Below are 26,602 nucleotides of genomic sequence, written 5' to 3'. Positions count from 1 at the left end.
AGACATTTGAGTTTCAGATTTCATACCCTTCAGAAAATTCGTACTAATGCAAGCCCTACTACTGTTCTAATGCAAAACCTACTACAGTTCTATTATCTAAGTTAATGAGAGCAATATTTAAAAATTGTCCTTATTTTTAGGCCTGTGTCCCACCTAGTTCTATGCATGGCTTTGTCCAGATTTCTTGCTCTGAAATTGAGAGGTATGAGTGTCAGAGCCATCACTGTCAGCCAGCGACATTTCAAATTGTGACATACTTGTTGCACCCCACTCCCTATTGTAGTGGCTCTGGATGTGTCCAAGGAAGGCAAGGAGCAGTTATGCAGTGTAAGTGTGCAGAGTATTCCCCCATCCAATGTAGACCACAAGTACGACCGTGGCTTTTCATCTGTCCTTGATTTTGCAGAATGTTCTGGTTTTCTGTCAGATTTTTATACTGTTGATTTATGCTTCTTATTATTCAGGAAATGCATGCTGTCACAGTGCTCTGTTTAAGTAGCAATGATTTAATGACCATTAGGTAAGCTTGTTGGAGATTGTAAGATGCAAGTAAGCTTTAATAAGCATACTGTTAAAGAATTACCAGCATTGAAAACCTTTTCGTTGTTGCCATGCAAGAGAATATTTACATAACTAGATACTGTATAAGCCTTGGGTACTGAAATGCATATGACAGTATTTGTAATAAAGGACAGGATTACAGTATTTTCAGAAGCTCATTACATTTGTTGAAGACTTGCAGTCATCTTTGCAGGCTTCACCCATAAACTAAACAGAATGCCAATTTATCATGTGTGGTCCATAACTCGTGCAGGAATCCTTTAAGCAATTTATCTTGAGCTTGTTTCTTGTTTGCTGTTCATTTTTTACTTTGATCATGTCTTCCCCATTCCCCATGAAACAAGTAGATAGCTGTGTCAGGCAGCAGGTCTTTTTTGGATAAGAAACATTTTTATAAGTGGGGGTATCACAGAGATTGTTACTTTCAGCATGTTACTTGGTAATTTTATAAAGCTGAATATAAATTATAATTAGAACTGCAGTGCAAGGAGTAGTGGTTTGAGCAGAGTGCTGCTTGTTTTTTATACTTGATTTTGACTGGCATTCCAGTAATGTATTTAAAAAGAAATTTATTTTTTCATGCCTCATAACCTGTTTCCATCTGGATATTAAGTAAGTTGTCGTGTAGCCAATGCACTGAAATATCTTTTCTTCTACACTTCATCTTGTCTTGATTGGACTCTCGTAATGACTGTTTGGCACCCAGGGCAGCGTATTTAATTAAAGTTCCAGTCATACCTCTCAACCTGGAAACATCAAAAATCTGGACAAAGGCCATGAAAAATAGGTACATATCTGTACACTGATTAACATAAAATTTGCATACATAATTATGTAACTCTACCCACTCCAATAGAATTGTGGGATACCGACTTTTAAATGCAAACTGAAGAACAAACAACTAAATTACGGCCCCAGAGTCCCCCTGAAGCCATTTTAATGTCCCATTACCTGACAATTTTGCCCCATTTACCATAAACACTAATGTGCATACTGCTTTACTTCTACAATGATTATTTGGATTTTATTTTACATATACCACAAACACTAACAGACATCTGCTAAATAAAGCAATGCAGTCTCACAATTAAAATAGACAGCATTAGAACTTCTCTGCCCTTGAAACTTACATTCATTGAAACAGCACTGAAACCTACATCCAAAGAAAATGCATCCGATTCTGGCCAGTGGTGGATAAAGATTACCTTTGGGCTGTTTTCAAATCATAGGTCCCTTGTTGCACACGAAACAAACATGAGTTCTTCGATACACCTTCCTGACTTTATGAAATTATATTTCTTGTATAATACAGCACACTTGTTAGAGTGCATTTTAAATTTATTGTTTGAACATTTTCCAGTAAGCAATGAAACAAAATGCATGAACCAATAATGACAAAACTGCTCAATTCAGAACATCTCCATCATAAAAAGTGTACTCAAACTTCTACAATCCACCAATACAAGTAAATATGCACAATCTCTGCAGAAGTAAAAGTCATCTAAATACCATGTTAAAGAGATCTGTAATTAGGTTGCTTCTAGCAAACAACTTTATATTTCATTGTTTCGTCTACAAGTAAAAGTGCCTGTTGACCTTGAAGGATAAATTGCCTATGTTACATTAAAAAAATGATAAGCTAGTAATATTTCAATAGGGAATGGATGGCAAACTGATAACAGGTTAATAGGTATCTCTGCCAAAGGAGGACATTCTCAGGACTGCAGCGTCCACCCCCCTTAAAAGTATGACACAGTACATATCAGCAATCCATCAATAGACTGTGGGAATAGAACCCACAGCTTTCTGCAGCAAAAGCAAGTATACTACCTGTTGTGCTACTACAATATGAGTAGAGTTGACTTAAGCAGCACTAAACTTCTCTTTCCCTGAAGAACTGTGCAGAACAAGAAATTAGGAAAAAGCCTAAGTTTATTGGAAGGGACAAAGGCCCAAAACTGGGGACACATTTTAAATCTTATTTGTATAATCTTAGAAAGTTGCTAGAATAAAATGTGTGCCATGCATTTCCTAAAAGATAGGAAGACAAACTTAAATGGCTATCATTATTTAGTGAATTCAGTTCTCACTGATTTGCCAGAAAATAAAATTTATGGTTTTAACATTTGTTTACTGGGAAAGACCGACTTGGGAGAAGTTAATTTTCAGCAGAGGCCAGGGGAGAAATGCTATAGCCCCATATCTTTCTATTGTGGGAGGAAACCAGAGCACCCAGAGGAAACCCACACAAAGACAGGGAGGACATGCTGACTCCACACAGAAGGCACTTCAACCAAGAATCAAACCAGAGTACCTGTTGCTGTGAGGCAACAACACTACCACTGCACCATCCAAATCGTAAGAACAGACCAAACATATGAGCCAAACACATTCCAGACATTATGTGAAAATTTGTACAGTTGAGAGCTGTAACTCCTTCACACAGAAGGTACTTCAGCCAAGAATCAAACCTGAGAACATCTTCCTGTGAGGGAACAGCAATACCACTGCACCATTCAAATTGTAAGAGGAACAAACCAAAAGGAGCCATACACATTCCAGATAAAACACTGTACAGTTGAGAGCTATAACTCCTTCAGTCAGAAGTGGTGGTATGGGTAGGGAACTCAGGCTATTGCTCCTTGTACCCAAGGTACAGGGTTTGAGCCTGAGTAACTCTAACCACCAGGCATATCTTTCTGGGGCATTTTACCACACAGACACACACACACACACACACACACACACACACACACACACACACACACACACACACACACACACACACACACATTAAATTAGCAGTGGACTTCACAAATTGCAACAGCAATGGACTTCATAAATTAACTCAGCAGCAGCAACAGACTTCACATAAAAAATGGTTGCAATTCAAACTGTGTGCCTGTTCCACACACACACACATTAAATCAGCAGTGGACTTCACAAATTGCAACAGCAATTGACTTCACAAATTAACTCAGCAGCAGCGACGGACTTCACATAAAAACCTGACGCAATCAAATTGTGCGCCCATTCCACTGAATGGCATAAGCATCTACAGAAAATAAATTAATGGAAAGTTCCAATACAGAAATTAAATGTAGTAGCAGCAGTTCTGTCTTCTTTACCTGGAAGACCAGAAGAATGTGTAGCTCAAGTTCAGGGCAAGCTTCTTGTCTCACTGTAGTTCAGGACAGCGGACTTCACATAACCAGACCTCACATACAATAAATCAGCAGAGGACTTCATTAACATACAATAAATCTAAGCAGTGGACTTCACATAAAGACCAGACAGAATTCAAATTGCGCACCCATTCCACTGAATGGCATAAGCATCTACAGAAACAATTAATGGAAAGTTCCAAGTTACTTACACACACACACACACACACACACACACACACACACACACACACACACACACACACACTCTGGTTCCTTACCCCGAGTAGTTCTGTTGTTGCTGCCATTAATCCCTGCGAACTGCTGTTTCAGCTTCCTGCACAAGCTCTTCTGTTCCCCATGTTGCTGCCATTAATCCCGACTCGGCGAACTGTGCTGTATCAGCTTCCATTCCCGCCGTGCTATTCGTTTCAGCTTTCTGCACAAGCTCTTCTGTTCCCCATGTTGTTGCTGCCATTAATCCCATCCTGGCTCGGCGAACTGTTGCTGCCATTAATCCCGGCTCAGCGAACTGCTGTATCAGCTTCCATTCCTGCCATTTCACAACTTAATTCAGCCAGCCGGAAATGATGATGTGAGCTCCTTGAGCTCAATTCCGACTGGCTGGTAGCCTGACGGAGCTGACGTCATTGCGCACGTGATGACGTCAGCTCCGACAGTACGAAAATTTTAAAAAAAGCAAAGAAAAATTGGAAATGAAGGGGTGTCACTCAGGAATCATGGCACCCCTTCATTTGGACCCCAAAACTCAGTAAAAACAGAGTAATTCGGAACGGTTTGGAGGTCTGGTTCCAGTTGTTGTGGTTTTGAGCATAGCTCCACCCTTTTCTACTTGACCACACCCCTTCCCATTGGCCCCACCCATTCAGCGGTCTCCTGCAGCCCTCCTTTAATTTGAAGTCACCAGCCGCCACTGCACACCACAGTTCCCCGAAGCAAGCCCCTAAGGTGAAACACCACACATTCAAACAATTTGGTCAAAGGAGACTCCACATGAAACACATGGACACCCCCCCCCCCACCAAGATGGCTAAAGAGATGCTTACAGTTAGTTGCCTGTTAGGGACCAAGATTTACCAGATCACACAGGCACTCGGGTCACTCAGGCTATGACAGTCATACTGGCATTTATGGTTAAGTGGGTGTGAATGTCCCAAGATGCACCTACCTGGACTCTATGAAGAGACATATGATGGACCTCTGTAATGTGTCGCAGGTGGATATGAGCCTCACAATGAGCAGCATTCTACTCTCACAAAGAATGAGACCATAATACAAACAGAAAATGATGGACTTCAATAACTGGGTTAGCTACTGGTGTCATTCCAAGGAGATCCAGTATTTGCCTGCCTGGGACAACATGACAGACCACGCTGCTTTGCTAGAGATAGTCTGCACCTTTTGAATACTGGCCAAGGCATTAGCCTCCCCCATACTGCCTTTTTTTAGGCAGTGCCACAAAAATAGACCTACTAATGTAACAAATTCTTCTAATGCCAAGCTGAAGGTACTACTGCTCAATGCTGGGAAACTGCACTCTTCAGGAACTCTCCTCATCCTGGAGGATAAGGACGGCTGTGCAGTTAGAGAGATGTTGTTCACAGCTGCATGCAGAAAGCACCCAACAGTGCAAGGCTACAATGCCCATCACATCCTCTGAAAAAGAAATGAAAGAAGGAGGCATTTCTATTTGCATAAAAAACAAACAAGCAATCACACCTTAAGATTAGTCAAGCTGGATGGCTTGCTTGAGCTCCATCTTGTCCAGCTGACCATAAGCAAAATCCCCCACTACATCATCGCTAGCTGCAGGTCCCCAAGCCACTAAGCATGGAAGCCACTCCACATAACTGAAGCTACTAAAATCACTTGCTATTCAGCAACACACTACTCCTGGGTTATTTAACTACCCCTTCATACACTGGGAAACATACAGCACTACTAGCATGCAGACTTGAGAGATTCACTCCTGGACATCAATGTAAATGCTCTGGAACAGCTGGTCTACACTCCACTAGGGGCTCAAATATCCTTGATATAGTGCTCACAAACATGGGGGAGAACCCCCCCCCAGCACAATCTCCTTATTGGTAAAATCAGATCATAAATCATTCCCCTTTGAAATAAATGTAATGGTAGTACCCCCATCAAACCCTAAAGAAATTTTCCAAGGCAAAACTATTAAGTGATAGCATAGGTAATTTTAAAGATCCCGCTAAACCCCAGAATAAAGAGGCTTATACAGATGTACACACGAATGCCCTGTACAGCCACTTAAACAACTGCATAGAAATGGGAGTACCTGACTGAACTAAACAGACTATACAACAGATGGAAGAAATTCCTGTCTGGAACTTAGAGAGAGGACGTACAACGGAGAAATCCCTCATTATTCTTAAAAGGCAAATCAGAGAACTAGTCAAGTCTTCAAAAGCTAAATACCACACTAAACTAGCCTCCCAAGTACAGGGTGACTACAAAGCATTTTAAGTTATATCCAAAATCTTAAGGCAAACACTCAGTGTGCTGAGTTGGCTGTAGATGGCACTACCTATACTCAACTAGAAGAAATAGCAATCCTGCTGGCCGATAAATTCAGCTCTTATTTCACCCTCTCATCACCTCCATGCACTCCCCATGAAACAGCCCATACCACTGTTTGGCCTGTTATCACAAAAGAACAGGTCACCACTGCTCTCTCTAAAGCTAGAGACACAGCAATAATGGACCCCAAAGGAATCTCAGGGTGCATATTAAATAGCTTGAAACATGACCTAGCAGACCCACTCAGATCTCTATTTAACCATAGTCTCCAGATAGGCTTTGTCTCAGTAAAGTGGAGGACAGTAATAGCCATCCCTCTGCACAAGGAGGGACCATCAATGTACCCAGGAAGCTGCTAACTCATAAAAAAGTCTGACTAGCCTCATATGCAAGGCTATGGAAAGGATAATCATGGACCTGACTAACAATGCCATAGGAAATTTTCAAACTCTAGACCCAACCCAGCTCAGCTTAGTCAAGGTCAGGTCCTGCCTGCTCAATCCGGTGGACTTCTTTGAGAAGGTCACCAAGGTCATGGATAATGGCAAGTCAGTGCATACCACCTACCTTGCCCTGTCAAAGCATTTGACACAATGCTCCACTCAGGTATTATAGACAAACTCACAAAATTGGGCATAAGCCTCTACATCACCAGATGGGTAACCAAATGGTTCATGGATAGAATTCATCCAGCAAGAGGCTAGTCACCAATGGAATACCACAGGGCTCAGTTTTGGGCCTCTTCCTGTTTGGGATATACTACTTAGACGCCAAGGCAAATGTGGCTGACCAAGTCTGCTGACTACTGCAAGTTGGGTAATGACTGACTATCCAAGCAATGTTGATATCCTACAGAAAGGACTGATGCAGACTAACAATTGGTGTCACAGCTATGGCCTCAAACTAAATGCAAAGATGTGCATAATAATAATAATAATAATACCCTTTGAGAAATCAAATATCCCTACAAATTATAACACCGATAGCAGCCCCCTAAGTGTCGACCCAATGGCAAGTGATCTGGGTACTTTGACAAATAGTAATCTGAACTTTGACCACCATGTATACTCGTTGGTGAGGAAATCCTTCTATGTGGCTCAGCTTATATGCAAGGGCATGGTATCCACATCTAAGGATGCCATAGTGCCACTGTACTTGGCCCTCATCAGACCATAACAAAGTACAATGCTGTGTCCCACAGACTGCCCATCCTCTGGAGTAGGCTTCCTATTCATGTGAAGCAGAACCCTTCCATGACCATCTTCAACAGCATCTGGAATGACAGATGGGAAATCGACAATTCACTCCTGGGATGGATCCCATGTCTCTTCTGGACAGAGACATTTTGAAAAAACTGTCAAAATCCCACTTGTTGATACTTATCTTTCTTCTAGGGATAGAAAATTAGGTAAAATCTGGGTAAAACTGGCTAGGCTTGTAAGGGCTTGAACCATTAGCGTAGTAAAATCGCCCATGAACCTATTCATGACAAATATAAGTAAATATTGAATATAAAAAAAATAAAAAAAAACAATTTCTCTTTACGTGAACTAGACAGAAGCCAAATATTTGTACAACTGCACTGCTTATTGTATATCCTCTGAAATATTATGTTTAAATAACTTATATGTAGCAGAGTTTTGGAATTATTAATGTAAATATGACTAGACAACATTAGGTACCTACAGACAAGTAGGATGCAACTACAGAACCACCAGTAGCAGTCACTAGACTTTTTCATGTGAGCATGGATATGAAGACTTCGACAGAGGATTACAATGGACTTCTAGACTGAGCAAGAATAATGAATTTAGTCTTATCTGCAACACTGTCCACCTCCCTTCAACTCTTTCTTTCCAGTTTTGCCAGGCACCCTAAAACTTAAGGCACTATATAACTCCACTGTCAGTCAGTATGATGGAATTTGGGTTTGCAGAGCATTCAGTGGCCACCACTAATTTCTTTTGGATACAGAAATTTTCAGGCCCTGCGACCATTTCATTACTTCAGCTTCAACCTGTTCTACAAGTTTGTCCCTCACTGCAATACATTCATATCATATCATTATCTCTTCTGTACCATGGTATACATGTCAAACAATCCAAGGTCATTTTCCCCAGCTTATTCCCACCAAATCTATTTACAATGAAATCCAATCCACCCCACACAGTAGCTTTCCTAATTCCCCACACTCTTTCCTATTGTGAATGTTTGGTTACATAGCTTTAAGTGCCCACATACCATCATGCATAGTGATACATCCCTCCCCCAGCTATAACCAAACCCTCAAATTATCACACTAAGTGATAATTATTCTCATAGGTCAATTCAAGGTTAACTGAATCATGTTAACCATTTATGCCTTGCCAATACCTTCCCTTAGGCTATTCCTCGTCTAGCAAGAAGGTCTAGTCCAATCAATCCTGGGGTAAATTTGTGCATGCCCATCCAATCATCCTGATCTCTTTTCAAAGAAGTTAATCTGTAAGGGGAGCCAATTCAGAGGTGGTGGAAGCACAGAGTAACCCCCCAGAAGTCCTTTTTTTATCTCCTGGTGGAGGTTCAGGTCTCTAGTTCCAGTATATGTGGAACTGCTTGATATTTGAAAGGTATAAATGTGTGAAATGGAACCAGTGGATCTCAAATAGCATATAAGCAAGCAGCATCCTTCACTCAGTACTCTAAGAAACAGAATCAAGGGACAGTTATTCCAGTCTTTCCTGGTAACTCAAGTGTTCTAGGCCCTTATTTATCTCTGTTAGAAACGTCTGTGGTCTTTTTTTGTTGCTTTACTATGCCTTCCACCACATTAAACAAAGACTACAAAAATTTTATGAGAATAATACAAAGAAGAATAGAAGAAAACATTAAAAATATTAAGGAAAAAGGTATATATATATATATATGGTATAAAAGGGAATGGATGTCAGTAATTATTATTGGTTGTGATAGAAATTGTGAACAATATTATAAGCAAAAGAAGATGTGAAACTTGTGGTAGGTGATATTAGCAAGGCATTGGATACAGTAAGACATGATGCTTTGTGGGCTGTTATGGAGAAGTATGGAACAGGTAATGGAATTAGGAGTGCGTGCATGTGTCAGCATATCAAAATAATTGTTATTGAATGGATGGCTGAGTAAATGAATACGTATGAAGTGTGGTATAAGACAGATGCCCCATATTAGTGGAATATTGGGAGGTTGGTATAAACGATTAAAGGAAAACTCCAGCACAGAGCTAAAAAAAAAAAAAATCTTTTTTTTTTTTCACTCTATTTCCTGACCTGTTTAACACCTTGAGATTTGTGAATGTCACGTTATTTCCTTTACCTTCTGTAAAAGGACTGCTTCTTTTCCGTCTCTAAACACTCTCATTTATGTTTGGCTCAGACCTTGTTTTACACAATACCTAGAAGTTATCCAGCTACAGCCAGAAAAGTAAATTGCAGGCCTTTGTTCAGAGTTTTCTTTTGTAGTCTAAGAGGAATTGATTCTGCAAGGGTCTCTCAGTGCAGTGACAGTTTTAACACCTCTGCAGTAGTGTGGGTGGAGGGGACTCTCACTTCCTCTTGAACTACAAAATAAAGGCCTGCAATTTAGTTACGTTTATGGCTGTAGCTTGATAACATCTAAGTATGGTGTAAAACAAGGTCTGAGCCAAACATAAATGAGGGTAATTAGCGACAGAAAAAAAACAAAGTCATTTTATAGAAAGTAAAGAAAATAAAACTGCGACCCTCACAAATCCCACTATATATCAATGGTATGAGCATTCAAAGTTACTCCCTTATGTATGGCTTGAGTCACACAAAGCATTATGGGAAAGAGTTGAGGGAGAACAAGATCATGTTGATACATCAAGCCTGTTAAAATAGGTCAGGAACAAAGATAGATTTGTTTTTAGTTCTATGGTGGAGTTTTCCTTTAAGGTGTTTACCTTACAGACATAAGATGGAGGGTTTGATATTTACATGGGGTAATTAGCTAGGCTTAAAATGGCCCACTTTGCAGGTTGCCTAGTACTAATCTATGAACATATATTGTTTGCACTGGTACAAATATGAGTGAACTAGCTTACAAAATGAAAGATGCTAGATATGGGATTCAAGAGGAAATGGCGAGTCCAGTAGTTTTAACATATGCAGATGATATAGTTGTAGTTGCTAAGAACAAAATATGCATGACAGAAATGTTGGTTGGTCTGAATGGATATTTAAAGTAAATGAGAATCACCCTGAATAAAGATAAAAGTAAAGGTTAAGGGTTTGGGTGATGTGGTAAAAGAAATTGTGTGGGGGATGTATTTTTCAATGAATGAAATGTCTCTGCTAGAGAGAAAATTTGGGAAAAATATGTAGCTGTGATGCAGTGGGAGGGTGTGATAAAGGAAATGAAAGAAAGAAATGTGTCTTCTGTGGAGCGCATATGGATTAGCATTCAGGAAGAAGGCTTTATCTTATGAATTCTGTACTAATGGGAAATGTCAAATGTTTCCTGATCCCAGAAAAAATTATGAAAAGAAAATTGCGTAATTAGTGTTTTCTTTCATATGGGATTCAAGATTAAACCTAGTGAAAAGAGGTATGTTGTATACGAGTGAAAATGAAGGGGGATTGGTTTATCCAAATCCAGTTGTTCTTCTTTAAAACCTGTATATAGCATTAAAGTGGCTAAATGAAGACAATGGGAAATTAAATTCAAAATGTTCTGGGAGATGATGAGAAGAGTGAGAGAGAGAGAATATGTCTGTCCCTGCCTAGAAGCTGTAGTTTTATTGGCCATTTTGGGTCAATTCTAAACTCCTTGACCTCTCTATCTCTTAAAACCCTGCTGCCTCGTGGTTTTGGCGTCTTTCCAGGCTTGTTAGTTGTTGAAGCACCTACCAAGGGGAGAAAATGCTGAGAGGAGAAAGGAGCCACTTTTGAGATTTTAAGTATTTTCTTCTGCTTTTTTGTTAAGAATTACTGCTTTGCTGCCTACTTTTCGGCGTTTTCCAGCTTGCTAAAGTTTATATCTGTATTAGAAACAGTATTTAGAACACATCTAGAGCCTGTTTACTGCATTTCCTGTGTTGCACTTAATTTAAAATGTTTTTTTTTCTCTTAAAACTGCATTTTACTTGACTTTGGCCTAGCACTCAAGTGTGGGGTCATTTATTGCACTGCTATGATTATTTTGCTACTTGTGCATCTCTGCTACCTTTAAACTAAAACAAAAAGAAAAAAAAAAACAAAAAAATCTTGCTTTTTTCCCACTTTCTGAAATTTAAGAAAGTTCAGTTACAGATTTGCTGTTCTGAACTGTTTGTAAGTTTCTTGGAGGCCAGTGCTTGCTTGGACTAAAGGGAAGTCTCTGTGTTCACCAGTGGCAGTGGTTAACACTGAACAGCCTGCCTGTCCCTGTAGGAGTGGTTACTGCCTAGAAGCTGTAGTTTTATTGGTCAATTCTAAACTCCTTGATATCTATCTCTTAAAACCCTGCAACCCTCTTTTAGTGCGGTCTTGCGCACAGAGCAGCGCTGCTTAAACAAGCTTAAACTATTCCCGGCTCCACAAAGTCTACTCTTCACTTTTTCCCTTAGAACTGCTCTAAGTCTCAAATTAAGCAATCTATTCTCATTCTAAAGCCCTGCACCTGCTCGTATAAGTAATCTCATAGGTAAACACAAACTAAAGCACTACATCCTCTTATACTCCTTCAAAGCACTTGCTCCCTATTGGTTCTTTCTGATCAGTCAGTAAATAGTTCCCTATATTATTCAGGCATGTCCAAAGGTCAGTTTCGAGATTACTCTCCAGTCCAGCTGGTGAATCTGGGAATCTTGAGGCAATGTTACAACTGCCTTATGTATACAGACCACCCTCTTCTCCTCCCAACAAGCTCAAATATATGTGAGAGATGCAACTATATAGCCAAACTGGAGGCTAAGCTCTCTCAACCCAGTACCGGCACAGCCTGTCAGGAGGAGAAGGTAACCACACACACCACAAATCCAGTCTCACATAGACCTATCGCATCAGCAAACCAAAACACATAAACACACAAAAACATACTCGGAGGCTCTAAATAAAAATCTGCCTAAGCAACAGAGACCTCCAAAGCAGACATCCAAGCAACACCTACCACGAAGCAATATCCACGTAGCTCATAGCTCACAAAGTCAGTGTGTCACACAGTCACAGCCCTTAAGGCTAAACAACACACCTAATACACTTGTAATAGGTGACTATTGTCAGACACACTGACATCCCACTCAACAGGCTGAATAAGGAGAAGGTTACTGTAAGCTGCCTGTTGGGTGCCAGGATCCGCCACATAACACAAGCACTTGGGTCACTCCAAAGCAAGTACAAGTATGACTCCGTCATTGTCCATGCTGGTGTGAATGACCTGAGATGTAACTCCCTGGACTACATGAAAAAAGACGTACAGGAGCTCTTTGATCATGTAGCCCAGGCCTGTATGACCCTGACCTTGAGTAGCATCTTACCCTCACCCAGAATGATGCCACAGTATAAAGACAAAATGATCAATTTTAACAATTGGCTAAAGTATTGGTGTCATTCAAAGGGGATCCAGTGTCTGTCAGCCTGGGATGACATGCTCGACAAGCCACGTTGCTTCGCTAGGGACGGCTTGCACCTGTCACCCCTGGGTTTTCGAATACTGGCTAAGGCTCTTACCTCACCCGTAGTGCCTTTTTTAGGCAAGGCTCAAAAGACAAACCCACCCCCATAGACAACACAAAGAAAAAAAAGCTAAGGGTAATGCTGCTCAACGCCAAAAGTCTAAACCTCAAGATGCACGCACTCGAGACTCTCCTCAGTATGGAGAATATTAATATCTGTGCAGTAACAGAAACCTGGTTCAAGGCTCCCGAGAGCACCCCAGCACTACCAGGCTATACTTCATACCATGCTTTCCGGCCCCAAAACTCAGACCAAACCACAAAAAGAGGGGGAGTATCCATATTTATCAAAGATACCCACACCTCCAGGCTAGTGGCACTGCACGAAGCTTCGGAGACCATCCATGTGCAACTAACAGTGGGCAAAACTGCCTTTCAGTCTGTAGCCTGCTACAGACCACCCTCCCAAACACAGGAACCTCACTCGGCTTTCCTGAGAACACTGGAGAATATGAAGGTCTCTCCAAACACTATTATATTGGGTGACTTCAACTACCCAAACATCGATTGGGAAAACTACTCAAGCCCAAACACCCTCGCCCAACGGTTCCTAGAATTTATAAACTCAAATGTTATGGAACTGGTCACCACTCCCACAAGAGGGGAAAACATACTGGATCTGGTCATCACCAACATGGGTCTCTATGTTCCACACCAGAGGTATACCCCTCATTGGTAAGATCAGACCATAAACAAATCTCACTGGACATCCATATTCCATCCCCACCCCTAGCCAAGGAAACCACGGTGAAGAACTTCTCAAAAGCAAACTTCACACTTCTCAAAACTGAGGTGGAATCCTTCAAAGCCCCCGGGCCAGTGGACAATACGGCCCAAAATGCAGAATCCTTTTACAAAAGCATTCTATGGACACCTACAGGAATGCATGGAGCATGCTATCCCAAATAAAACCAAGACTCACTCCTCCAAAGGCAAGAGACCTGTCTGGTGGACCCCAGCCATAAATATGCTATAAGCTATACAACAGAAGGAGAAAGCTACTACATGACAGAGCAAAAATCCCAAAAAGGGAAGGCGTCACTGAACAGTACTAGCAAGAAACTACGATCCCTCAGAAAATCTTCTAAGGCCAGCTTTGAAAGAAAAATTGCACAAGACACTAAAGATAATGACAAGGCCTTCTTTAGTTATGTCAGAAACCTGGGAGGCAACTCCCAGATATGCTCTGAGTTAGTGCAAAAAAATTCACTGAACCCACAGACATTGCCAACATCCTGGCAGAAAGGTTCAGTGCAAACTTCTCCCCCCCTTCCCCCCCAAAAGAGCAAATGTCTATCCCAACAGAGTGTAGCCTTCCTGAGATCACAGATGCACAGGTGAGAGCTGCCCTCTCCAAAGCTAAAAAACACAGCATCAATGGGACTAGACGGTGTCCCGGGATGCGTCTTACACGAGCTCCAAGAAGAACTAAACCCTCCATATAAAGTCACTGTTCAGTCTCAGACTTACTACAGGATATGTTCCCAAGCAATGGCGTACAGCAACAGTGGTCCCACTCCACAAAGGTGGTGCCACAACAGACCCCGGAAACTATCGCCCTATAAGCCTGACTAGCCTGGTCTGCAAAGCTATGGAACGTATCATCATGGAAACCATAAACAAAGACATTGGGAACCTCCAGACACTGGATCCTACCCAATTCGGCTTCGTTAAGGGCAGATCTTGCCACTTGAACCTGGTCAATGTCTTTGAAACAGTTACCAAAGCCATAGATGAAGGGAAGTTCCACACAGCCTACCTGGATCTCGCAAAGGCCTTTGACACAATACCCCACTCGGGCATCATAAATAAGCTCACCAGCTTAAATATCAACCCCTATGTCACAAGATGGGTTGCAAACTGGCTCAGGGATAGAACCCACATGGTCAGAATAGCAGGTGCTATGTCAGACTCTAAACCAGTTCCAAGTGGTGTCCCACAAGGCTCAGTCCTGGGACCTCTCTTGTTCGGTATATATTTCTCTGAGGTACAGGTTAACACGGGTGGACTATGGCTGACCAAGTTCGCAGATGATTGCAAACTGGGTGCTATAATCGACTCTCCGACTGACACAAGCATCCTCCAAAAGGGTCTCACAGAGATGGATAACTGGTGCCAGAGCCATGGCCTAAAGCTAAATGCCAAAAAGTGCACAGTCATCCCCTTTGGAAAAAAACAAAGTGCCCACAAATTACCACATAGGTGGTAATCCATTAAGTACGGAAGGCATAATTAGGGACTTGGGGACCCAAGTAGATAGCAATCTCTCCTTTGACAATCACGTTGCCAAAGTGGTTAGCAAGACCTTCTATATAGCCCACCTTATCATGAAAGGGTTCACATCTAGATCAAGAGAGGTCATTGTGCCCCTCTACTCATCACTTATCAGGCCCATAATTGAGTAAAATTCCCCGTTTGGGATGTACCTTACCAGACACCTTCAGCAACTGGAAAGACCCCAAAAGTATCTCACCAAGAGGATCAAGGGGCTCAAACAGATGCCCTATGCAGTTCGGCTAAAGAAACTCCAGCTCTACTCAGTTGCATACCGCCTACTCAGAGGCGATCTGTGTCTGACGTATACAGCCATGTCCAACCCAGAATTAATGGACATGCTTCACCTCAGGAAATCTAAATCTCTTAGAGCTACATGTTCCAGGGACCTGAACCTCAGCACAGAAATAAATAGGACATGCTGGAGGGACAGATTCATATCCCAGAGGCTCCCCTCACTCTGGAACAAAATCCCAATCCATGTCAGGCAGAGCCCCTCACTGACCCTCTTCAAGAGAAATCTTGACGAATGGATGGGAGATCGTAAGTTTACCCCTGGGATCTCTTCTGTGTCACTGCTTGACAGAGGTATGGTAAACAAACCTTAAAAGGGCTACCTTCTGTGACCTACTATACAGAAGCACAGTCAACTAATCTAAAAGGGTGGTGAAAGCCAAACATACTCTGGCTAGGCTTATAAATGCCCTAGGGCAGAGAGCCTAGTATCAACCTATGAACCTATGTAAAATAAAATTAAAAATTATAAAGAAAAATCTTAACATGGAAAGTAAAAAAATGACAGAGAAAGCTAGAAAGATGTGATAATAATGTGATGAAACAATAATATATAGATCCATGGTGCATTTTAGCAGAGTAGGGCTACCTTCTGTGACCTACTATACAGAAGCACAGTCAACTAATCTAAAAGGGTGGTGAAAGCCAAACATACTCTGGCTAGGCTTATAAATGCCCTAGGGCAGAGAGCCTAGTATCAACCTATGAACCTATGTAAAATAAAATTAAAAATTATAAAGAAAAATCTTAACATGGAAAGTAAAAAAATGACAGAGAAAGCTAGAAAGATGTGATAATAATGTGATGAAACAATAATATATAGATCCATGGTGCATTTTAGCAGAGTAAGTGATTAAAGCCACTAAAGTAAGGAAAATGTGGTGCACACACATAGCAGAATGTCAGGATTTCCTATGGAAACTGGTAAGGAGTTACCAAGGGAATATGCCATGTAAAAAGAAAATTGAAAAAGTTTATAGGTTGGTACTAGGCTATCAGACCTAGGGCCTATACAAGCCTAGCCATAACAATTCCCTGGCTATTTCTTCCCACACTATTTACTTCCCTGGAGAAGCAAAAAACAAACTATTACGTTTTTTAGTTTCTTTTTCGATATGTAATAAAAATAGTGGTGAAAGTATGGAATACGTTGCGAGAAGAATTGAGGGTTTTGAGAATATTAATGAAATAATATAGATGTGAATGTGACTAATGAAATAATATAGATGTGAATAGAAAAAAAGAATATGTGATAAGAGTAGCTAAGAGTTTATTTTCTGTAATACAGGTTACTTGGAATGAAAGACTATGAAATTTTGTTTAATGGGAAATTAATTTTGGCAGACATTTTGAAAAATTTGACTAGGGTTGTAGAAGAATGAGTGGGGTTTGATTATGGAAGAGGAACAGTGAGGAGGTGCAAGAAAAACAATTCATAGTAAAAAAAATAAATAAATAATACACAAAATGGGTATATATGTTCCTGTAAATATGTAGTGTTTGTAAATATGGATTTTTTTTATTTTGTGTTGAATAAAGGACCCCTACTGTTTCTAATAGGTACTGTGGGATCTTTTACATAAACTTGAAGTGCCAACATCTCATTTGAAGGAGGACATATTCAGGAATGCAGAACCCCACCCTGCAATGCAGTTAAAGTAATCCAGCTACCTATAGTATGGGAATAGAACCCACAGTACTCTACAGTCAGAACATGCTTGAATTTCTTGTTTTTGTAAAGAATGATAAAAAATCATCTGGCTGTGCTAGACTATGTTGAAAACAGCTCAGCCTTCATACACAAGACCCGCAGAGAATAAATCAATTATTACTATTATTATTATTATTACAGGCCCAATTGCTGTTTCTGAATATAGGAATTACATAATTGAAGCTTGAGCAGACAGAGCTCCTCTGACTGTCCCAGGCTGGATCAAGTAACCGATGCCCAGTTCGACAAATCTGACATAAAACACTGTGTGAGTGACGGACCATTTTTGTGTATACCACTACCAAACAACCTGCAGGACTTTATATTTTTTTCACACATTGTAGAACTAGAGTATCTGTGTGAAGCAAACTGGAAAACATTTTGTAAGTGCCGTTTGCAAAATTACATTACTGTGTCTATATTTTTGTCACACTCAAGACACCTGTGGTGCATACAGTCAAAGTGTCTATAACTGCTGGTTATGAGGGCTCTTTGCAGATGAAAGTGACTGTTATTTGTTCCCTAAACTATCATTATTTTGTCTTTGCAGGATTAGTGTGTACTTGTTAAGTTGAATACTACACCATGACTGCTGTTTGTGCAAAACAAAAGGTTAAATGCATTACTGTATCACTTATTTTATCATAACCTGTCATCTGATAATATACACGGTAGTGGCTGCAACTGATGGATTCAGAGGCTGTGTGGATGAAAATGACTGGCATGTGTGCATAAGTTAAACAGTCATAAATCTGGCTTTGTAGAACTAGTGTGCATCTATGTGAAACGAGCAGGAATACTTATTGTCCTGAGGGGGGGGACAGTCTATTTTATCATAACCTGTCATCTGATAATATACACGGTAGTGGCTGCAACTGATGGATTCAGAGGCTGTGTGGATGAAAATGACTGGCATGTGTGCATAAGTTAAACAGTCATAAATCTGGCTTTGTAGAACTAGTGTGCATCTATGTGAAACGAGCAGGAATACTTATTGTCCTGAGGGGGGGACAGTCTAGCTATTTGAAGTGTGTATTATCAGTAAAGCTGCTGTAACAGATTATTACAAGGGCCGTCTGTAAAAATTGAAAGGACCATGAGGAAGATGCAATGTATGTAAAAGTGAAAAGTAACACACTGGTCAAAATTTCTCACTTTAGCACCGTACACAATAACTGGCCATCTTTGTCAGCCTGCACTGGACGTCTGTGTTAGCAACTGATTAACTAGCACTGTGGCACAGTAAGTAGAACTGCCACCTAATGGTTCTGTGTGGAGTTTGCATGTCCTCCCTGTCAGTTTTATCCAGGTGCTCCAGCTTCCCTCATCTCAGAGACAGGATATAGGTGAATTGGTGGTCTATTAGTTTGCATGTAGGTAAGCATGCATTATGTATGTGTACATGTGTGTGCATGCCCTATGTGCATCTTGTGACAGAACTCATAAATATTGACACTGCTGCCCTAAGAAGTATGAGTGTATGAAAAAAAAAAATAAGATAATACCTGGACTTTGAAAATAATGGGGCACACACAACTCTTATGGCTGTCAGTAAAAAATTGTCATATTACAAGTAATTTATCTTTCAAAATTAAGACATAAAACATTGCCAAATATGTCAACTCTACTACTTCTGGAGGCCAACAGGCCTAGAAACCCCCAGCCATACAAGAGGCTCCATCCTCATCCTCTGTCCTGGACCCTATCTGATCTAAAGCTCATTCTTCTAAAATATGTGAACATATGGTCACTATAGGCTGTATGGAGGCTTGTGACAGTGGAGTCATTATTCCTTTACCTTTCCTCACAAATCACACCTCAAGAGACTTGCGCAAGTCATTAACTTCGCTATAGGGCAGTATAGTGTGTAGCAGAAATACAGGTTCATAGGCAAAACACTAAGCTATCAGTCTGCAGACTACATTAAGCCTAGCCAATAACCAGAGGCCAGAATCACACCCTGAACCTTGTACTTCTGAGTTAATGACCTTTGCCATTAATGCCTCCCTGCCTACATTACTGTGATCATTATTGTATTCACTTTCCTATCAAACATCCGATGCATTTGTTTTACCTTGAGTGGGAAGGAGCAAGGAAGCACACTGTGTGTGTGTGTGTGTATATGTGTACATATATATATATATATATATATATATATATACATACATACATACACACACATACATACATCACACACACACACACATTGTTGGTTTCTTTCGGCTTTTCCCAGTTAGGGGTCGCCACAGCGGAACCCCGGTCCGCTAATGATTGGCAGTAGATTTTTACGTGCTGGCTTGCTGGGCCTAACGCACAACCTTCAACGAAGGAACGCCCATTATATATGTGTGTATATATAGATAGATAGATATAGATTATATAATTACACACACACACACACACCTTAAAGCCAAATATTGAAATACATTACTGTGGGCTTTTGCTTTTTGTTTTTTCCCACTCTAACATTAGGTGGGCATACAGAATATGATGTTCTTTAGGAAGTAGGGGTGAGAAAGCAAGGTGCATATATGACATCAACAACTTCAAATGTATGCATATGGGCATGTATCTTTTTGACTTTCATCCCAACCTAACACCAAGGGGATAAAGGTTTGATTTATGTACACTTGCAACCATTTGCCTTCTTAGTTTATTGGGGGTACTATTTTCTCAAATTTAACCCCATTTCTTCCTTGAAAATGTCCTTATCCAGGATTTTTGTTCAGGCTATCGCTGAATCAAAAGGCTGGAAAAAGCCCTAAAAATGTACCTCACAGTATGTGAATGCCATGGGTTCTGATGGCCTAGTAGTACCCAGGCTCCTTGCTTAATTCAATTACTTCTTCCACAGTTAACACGTTCAAATTGTGGCCATTTAAGGTGCGATGAAAGAATATAGGAAAAGCTGAAGAGAAAATGTGAAACAATTAATAGGTAGTGAATCTGTGATACAAGGAGACCAGGATAAAATGGGGATAAGTCCTTGTCTAGGGCTCAGTTTCACCCAAGACTGGCCCAGCTGATCAGAGGTAAGGCATCTGAGGTGTAGCTAGAATAATTGGCTAGTTGAGGCAGTATGTGGAAGAAAAAGGTGCTGACTCATCTGTGGTTTGACCTACCATAATATGTCCAGATCCACTGCAATTAGCCTCATCCACTATGTTGCTTTCTACACCCAGAACTGCTGTTTTTACCTAACTTACAAGTATTTTTTTCTGTATGATGTTTCAAGAACAGACATGGGTTCATCAAAAATCATAGGTATTTGTAATGTCATTAATGTTGACCATTGCCTGCAAAGGGGAACCAACTTAATTTCTGAAAAGTACCAATCAGCATAACTGCCGTTTTTGGTTGTGTTTAGTTTGAGTGTGTGTTGACAGAATCAGTAATATATTTGGCTAAAGCAAGTCTGCAGCGTTTTACACATCTCATTTTGTTATATAAAAAGAGTTTTAAAGTTTCCAAAATCAGTTTCTCATCACTCTCTACAGCTGGGCCACGCACATTATATACATGGACATCAGATCAGTGACGCACTAACCCCCCCCCCCCCGGGGGGTAGCCAGAAATTTACATTTTGGATTCAAATGAATAATATGTCATCTCCACCATTCACCTGTTACTTAAAATGTACTCTTAACCTCAAAATGCTATCCGTACACACAAAGGAAAGAGGGACATTCGTTTCAGCTGCTAAAAATGACCAATATAAAATTTCAATTTTTAGAGCTGCATTCCTCTTAAATAGCTAACTCTTCAGTACGAACATTTCTTTGAACAATTTTAAACATTATGTGCTATTTCAGTAATAGAATTTATTGTATGTACTCATCTGAGTACACCGAGTATGCCTTGCTACCATTGAACCCCTTACTGCCTTTGGGTCTTTCATGTGTGATTTATATTTGTGGCCATCAGGCTGAAGTGCCTGCACGTGGTCATGGGTGCTTCAGTGACGAGCTGCACTTCTCTGGAATGAATATCTGTAATCCGGCCACTTACATAAGCTGCTTGGATAAGGGATATCACCAGCTACTTACTATCCATTTGACTTTCCACTAACCAACTTCTTTAAATTCTTCCATACAAAGAGAAGAGGTAACAGCATAAAACACCTGAGACTGGAGTCTGGTTGACTTCTTTACCATCTTCTAAATGAATCAAGATTTGCTGCAGAAAAATAATACTAAACTATGCAGAGTCCTTGACAGTTACTTCTACTTTTTCCCCCCGCAGGATGTCCAAACAGTTCAGTTAGCAGATTTTCTTGTGCACTAGGACAATGACAGTGCATACTGAACAAAACAAAATGCATTTTGTAATACTGAACAAACAGACCACTTGGATAACATTTTTTTAAAAAACTCCAAAATGCAAACTTTGATGAGAGAAGAGGTACAGCTAAGGAAGCTTAAGCCATTCATGTGACAGAGAACCTTATCAGCTTTTAAAATTATACAAATTTGCATGGAGGAAGACAAAGCTGTTAGCCCTTACTAGTTATCCCTTATCTGCTTTAAAACAGCGAGATCTGGGAAAAAAATGAGAGAAAAAAAGACCCAATTTCACACAACAAAAATGTATGTATATATGCAGTTATTTTAAGATGTTGCAATACAAACACAGAATGTACATTAAACATTTTGCTGCTGTAGAGTAAAAGAACATGAGTACCATCTTCACAAAGCAAAATGGACTATTTTGTAACCATCTGCAACATGGAATGCACTCAACTTCTTTTCACAACTCCTAGTACAAATGACTGACAGAGGGACACAGTTAAGGTTCGCCATGATGCAGACACAGTTAAAGTTTGCTATGATGGGAATACAAGTTTTATACTTACAGACCACCTTATTTATATTGCTTTCATTGGTTTGTTGAGAGATTGGTTAAAAAACAAACTGGATTGTGAACTTCCTTGCAACAAGTAAATAGCTTGCGTATTTTCAAACTTTGATCTATTGTTTTTTCACCAAGACATCCAAAAATCACATAACAGACTGCTACTGTGTTAATACTGAAAAAAAACTCATGCACAATTTGAAAGTCAGTTCCTTAAATGAGTACAGAGTTTTATAATGGAATTTAAACTCTATAGTTGGTTTGCTGATTGACCAAACTTTATGCAAGCAGTATCCAGAAATTCTGCAAGCTGGTCTAAGCAACATTTTACTTCAATAAAACTTTGTCACAATGAAAAATCATACTACTACAGTACGGCAACACTGACCTACACCCAAGGACAGATTAAGCTGTTCAACAGGAATGCTCGTTCACACTTAAATGGATAGACAATCCATTTAAGTCTCACGGAAAAAAAGGAAACCAATACAGAGAATAATGTCAAATCAGCATTCCCTGCCTGTGTAATAGGTCATTAGGGCATTCTGCAGCTGGCCTATATTTAATGAGAACAAACAGAGAAAGCCTACAGTTTTTCTGTACCTTTTTTGTAACTTCAGTATATCTCATAACTGTCTTAACACCACAAACTTGTGCAACCATTTTGTTTTCGTATGCAATTTTTTTTGTTACATTTACAGTGGAAGGAACTGCAGACAGCAGTTATGTATAAGCTCACATCCTCAATTAACTGCATCACATTTCCCTAACTCAGCACTAAGCATACCTTTCAACCTGTTAGCATGGGACAGTATGGACAAGCACTAACAAATGCAAGTACACAACTACAGGAAACTGTTTTACATAGTGTGCTCATACACTTACTACCAAGGTGTTCTGTAAACAGATTTGCCACTTAAGTGAATTCCAAGTAATGGCATGTATCTGCTAATCAAGGGCCAGTCATATGGGACACGAGTCATTGCATTCTGCAAAAGTGTGACAGTTGAGAGGTATGGCACCAAGTACCTCTCCAAGGCAAACAGGACAAACACGACTGAAGTAGCAGCAATGAAGTATTCATCAGTAATACTAATCAAATCACAAGTACATTATATGATGCTGGCTTGTCTGCCCCTTCAGATCAGACCTTGAAAGTTTATTTCCCCTCTGTAAATTTTGAACGTTCATGTAAATTACATTTTTTATTCCTGACTTTACTCCCAACATTTAGCTATCTGCAATGCAGCTTGCTGTACAGCCCAAGCACTCCTCCTAGTGACAGGTAGTAAACCTCATCATGGATAGTTTGGTGAAATGTCATCACTGGAATAAAGTGATCCAGCCCCTGGTAACACCCTCTCATTGACATGATTTGAAAAAGAAAAATGACTGAATGCATGCCTCTGATAACAACTGCTATTCACATATGTATACTGCATCGTTATACCCTTGATGGGCAACTGTTGACAGGGTAAAACACATTACAGTAGAACTAAACCAAAAATTAAACATTATCTCATTTAATATTTAGCTTTGGTTTACTTATAATACTCAAATCCCCAGTGTGTGCCATACCTGCTCATGCTCTACACTGGATCATTAGATTAGCAGTCTACTTGCTCATTTTAGTACTTTCCTGACTGCTTTCCCACAAACTGCGACCTGTGATTCTAAAAAAGTCCCCAGGTCTCTCCACTCACGCAGTAAAGAAACGAATGGATGGATGAATTTATTTACGTTTCAGTCAGAATTTATTATACCCTGCTTTTCAGATGAAAGCTCAAACTGCACTAACTACTTTAGTATGCTGCTAATATTTTCACTGATGGTTTTACAGAACCAAGCACGCTAGATTGCCGTACCTCTATTTAGGTAGCGAGATTAATATTTGGTTTTGGTAACTTCTCTTTAGTATTGTGTACATTCAACACCTCGATAGACATATCAAGAAAAATATACTTTGTTAGATCGTGGACAAAAAGAACAAAGGTCTGCACAACCCTTAAACACTCGTACCCCACTTCCATAACATACAACACTTTTCCCAAATTAGGGTAGGCCGCCAGTAAAACAGTATAGAATTTAGGAAAATACAAGATAATAGTTATTGCGTTACATTTCATCCGTCTTTGAAATGTCACAAAAAAAAATAGATGTTAAAGCATGGTTTGTGTGAAACTACACAGGCGCGAACAGTTTTCTGATCCAATAAATCAATCACTCCCTGTATAAACAAAAACGCAGGAAACGCTGTCCATAACAAGAAAAGCAACGACTCTGCAAAAGACAATCTAAAATACACACACATTGCATGCCCTGTTGCACAAAGCAGTCATTAATATGGTAACATGCGGCCCCATATACTACATCAAGGTGTACAATTAGGCTGCACTTCAGAATGACACCTTTTAAGTGGCAGACAATATAGTAATTATCTGACTACAAACAAAATGAAGGGATGGGGGAGGGTTACTACAACACACTCCTGTGTGCATTTCACACACCAGTCAGCAGGCTGGGAATGCACAAGGATGCCACGTTCCAATCCACGCAATCCCCATGGAATGAGCACAGTGCTCCACGTTCCACACGCAGCACGCTCAGCTCACCTTTGTTATTCCTCCCAGGAGTAAGTAGTCACCCGCAGAGACTCCCACTGTGCACGATCCAAAGAAAAAACTGGAGTATTCACACCCCTTTCATTGAGGCTATCCCTTCACACCAAGAACCCCCTGTACAGTCCCAGCCAACAGAGCGCAACTACACTCTCAGTAGTGCAGAGCAAAGATTAAGAGGAGGGGTAATGTCATCACCATTGCACCGCCAGACCCCACCCCCATGGCTATTAGCATAGAATAGAGGCGGACCCCACCGAATTAGGGAAACATAGTAGGAGAGAGGTGTGTGATTGCTGCTGGGTAGGCTCAGTTTGATACATAAAAAAACGCACCTGGCGATGGATGCGCATCCATTTATATTCTTCCAAAGGTGGTGGTAGAAGTCAGAGGCATCATTTTACACTTCTGTTCTGCATGCATTGTCACTTTGCCGTGTTATTTAACAGGAAGGTGCTAGGGCTCCAGTTACTCTGCAAACTGATACTTTGTTACCACACGGTCTACAACGTATAGTCACCGTGTTCGGTACTTGCATCTAGAACGTATTACTACAACTTTTATCCCATTTTATTTGCTTAGTTTCCAAATCAAAAATAGAGGGCGTTATGTTTAAAATGCACGTCTCTCGGTCTTACAGTGTTGCGGTGTTGAGCAAGCAGCCAAGGTGTGCTCACCTTCACACGAGATTGCAACATATGTTGACCACTTTATTTGCATTGTGCGTCATGTAGCTGAATTATCGACCGTTGACTAGTGCCGTAAAAAGAGGTGCACTAATTACAGATGTCCTCTGCATTTTGTAGCATTCTTGCTAAGTGCAATGTACCTCCAGGCGGAGCCAAAAATAGGTGCATTTGGATCAGTGTTGTCCCCAGGCGCCAGCCCAATAAAAATATTTTAAATAAATGATTTATTAAAATAATATAATAAAATCATACATGGGATGGTGTTTTGGTGGTTGCTGCTTTATGCTGAAAACAAGACAATTTCCCTATGGTTGTGCGTTCTTGAATTATGTTAGTTTAATAAGATGATGCCTCTAGTACCTCACTGCGAGAAACGTTCCTCATGGTGGTCTCATTCCTCTTAACCTTTCTTAGAGTAAGAAATCTGGACAAAGCCAAGCATAATTGTGGGTTGGGGACAAAGGCCCCAAATAAGGACACTTTAAATATTGCTTTTACAAGCTTAGAAAGTTGATAGACTAATAGGTTTTGCATTAGCTTGAATTTTGTGAAGGATATGAAGACTGAAACTCAAATTTCTGCCATTATTTTAAGACTGTAGTTCTCAATTTGCCAGTGATCTGAGAGAGAAAAAACACAATTTTATGAAAAACATACCAAAAATATGAAGCAAAAATCTGGGCATTCTGTGAAAATCTGTGAAGTTGAGCGGTAAATAGTTCACATAGAAGTTCCACATTAAAAGAATCTGTCACACATTCAGTGTTAGGAGTGTTTTTAACTGATAGTGATACATCCATGGGAAATAGGACTAAATTATATTAATCTATCAAATTTTTAGAAGTAGAAAGTAGTACATTTTAACCATCATGTGAGCTTCCTAGTTGAAGTTATTAGGAAGTTGTAAGTAGTAGTACCTTTTGTCCATTTGTTCACATTATGGAAGGTAGTGATTCTCAGGTATGTAGCCAGCTTTGTTTCAATTTTTACTCTAATGTCTGATACTGCTATCCACCCCCCCACCCCACCCCCACCATGCATCCCCCAGTCTTTCCCAGTGCATTCATTCCACCACATCAAACTTCAGTCTTGAGATGTTCACAGTTACTCTTACCTGGCTTTTCATAGACGTGATTCACTGCAACAAGCCCATGTATCACATCAAGGAAGCCAGTGCCACAGAG

At 40.3% G+C, this 26,602-nt stretch overlaps 1 protein-coding gene across 1 annotated transcript in view; it reads right to left on the bottom strand.

Annotated features, from left to right (window-relative positions):
• The window catches only part of FHL3 (four and a half LIM domains 3), a 906,726-nt gene extending 881,842 nt beyond the window's left edge, over positions 1 to 24,884 (bottom strand). Inside the window, exon 1 of the mRNA XM_044083498.1 lies at positions 24,724 to 24,884. The gene's annotated coding sequence lies outside the window, so the exon portion shown is untranslated. The remainder of the gene's footprint in view (positions 1 to 24,723) is intronic.
• Positions 24,885 to 26,602: the final 1,718 nt, after the last annotated feature.

Source organism: Protopterus annectens, chromosome 1.part1 (genome assembly GCF_019279795.1).
Source record: "Protopterus annectens isolate FY-2018-M chromosome 1.part1, PAN1.0, whole genome shotgun sequence".
Taxonomy (NCBI): domain Eukaryota; kingdom Metazoa; phylum Chordata; order Ceratodontiformes; family Protopteridae; genus Protopterus; species Protopterus annectens.
This window is presented reverse-complemented; position numbering and strand designations above follow the sequence as displayed.